Here is a 1758-nt window from a genome sequence, read left to right as displayed (position 1 = left end):
TAGATGTACTTCTCTCTTGCAAGATAATAAAACCCTAAAAGACATCTTGGCTGTTGAAGCTTCTTTACTAATTACACATGAGGTATCTAGGACCATAAATTGTCACTTTTGCCATGACAATGTCATTCTCCCATGAAAAATAGCTGCACTTGCAGCAGCAGCCCTAGGATGTCAATTACAACAGGCGGAGATGCTGTCCACTATACTAACGAGGACTGGAACAGCACTGCCCCCGGCCATGCCCCTGGTGTAGTTACGCCGTTCTGATGCCATTACTTTTACTCGCTCAAGGTTGGACAAAAATGCATCACTTGTCAAATTACGCCCATACGTTCTCCGGCAATCTGCAATTGAAAAGGAACGTTACCTACGGGCCTGAATGTGAAAGCCTACTTTTGCCTGTTAGATCTTTTGCAGTCACTCCAGAGTAGTCGCCGAAAAAAGGCTGTGTGTCTTTGACAGAGCGGACGATTTCTGGCTAAAGTTGCAATGGTCGTCATTCAATTTCAGTTTTGAGTATCTGTTGACTACAATTGCATGCCCTCTTCTTGTTGGACGCGATATGGCAAACAGCATGTGCAAATTGGTCAAAGAAATCGAAAAGGGTTTTGCGAGACTACAAAAGATTGTTAAGAACCAATTTCTAAACAGCCTTTGTTTCTCCCATGAAAAACAGCTGCACTGCAGCAGCAGCCCTAGGATGTCAATTACCACAGCTTCAATCTCCTCTCCACGCTACACCAGCTTAGCATTGGACCAATCAGCCTTCACATATGAGCTTGGTCCCCATTAAGCTGAGAAAGTACCTATTGTGCACTAGGATTTTGGAAAGCCCCTTAGTGTCGACCTGGCAGCATAATGTGTCGCTTTGTGGTTAGATGCTACCCTCTAAAAGTAATACCCTACGTGGCCAAATTCTGTAGTGTAGTGGATATCACGTTAGCATAACATGCGAAAGGTCCCTCGTTCCATATCAGGCAGAAACCCTTTTGCTATCCATTATCATGTGCACAGTATGTCTGGGTGGATTGCCTTGTAAAAGGGGTTGTCTCAGCTCTAACAATTAGAAAGGCAACACTTTTGGTTTTAGTGTTACAAAGTTCGATAAAGATCCTTTTATCCCAAAGCCCCTGAGGAGTAATCTTCCACGACCGTGTTATTCTCCTTGCTGGGAAGCTACGCTCTGAAGTAGCTCGTCAAAGTTGCCGGTTTCTGTGGTGTAGCGGTTATCAAGTTCGCCTCACACGTGAAAGGTCCCTGGCCTGAAACCAGGCAGAAACACAATTGTTGTTATTTTAAGATGACATTCACACTCAAGCTGTGTCAGTGGGTTGATTAAGTTCTTACACATGCTTGCTCCGTAAAACAAACTGAAATCACAGAATGGCACACATAGACTACCTTCCGAACCGTCTTAAGTACAAAAACAAAAGATTAGGGGCCTCTTGGCATCGTACGCCAGAAGGAGGTGGTGTAATGCCGAAACCCGGGATCGAACCAGGGACCTTCAGATCTTCAGTCTAACACTCTCCCAACTGAGCTATTTCGGCACAACAACCGGCGAGTTCTTCTGGCCATCATTTCCAAATACAGGCCTCCTCACCTAAGCCGAAGACGCATTGCGGGAAATTTCAACTGTCCGGGACAAAGGCAAAAAGAGTCTACCTGTCGGGGATTCGAACCCCGGTCTTCCACGTGACAGGCTGAGATACTGTTCACTATACTAACGAGGACTGCAAAAGCATTGCTTGTTTGCAG

General features: G+C 45.4%; 1 non-coding gene across 1 annotated transcript; it reads right to left on the bottom strand.

Annotated features, from left to right (window-relative positions):
• Window positions 1-1477: 1477 nt before the first annotated feature.
• On the bottom strand, window positions 1478-1550 carry trnaf-gaa (transfer RNA phenylalanine (anticodon GAA)). Its single transcript has one exon. It is a non-coding gene; the product is annotated as a tRNA-Phe (tRNA).
• Window positions 1551-1758: the final 208 nt, after the last annotated feature.

The sequence above is a fragment of the Channa argus genome, chromosome 5, assembly GCF_033026475.1.
Source record: "Channa argus isolate prfri chromosome 5, Channa argus male v1.0, whole genome shotgun sequence".
In the NCBI taxonomy this organism is placed as follows: Eukaryota; Metazoa; Chordata; class Actinopteri; order Anabantiformes; family Channidae; genus Channa; species Channa argus.
The sequence above is the reverse complement of the archived record's forward strand: the minus strand, read 5'-3'. Positions and strand labels throughout refer to the sequence as shown.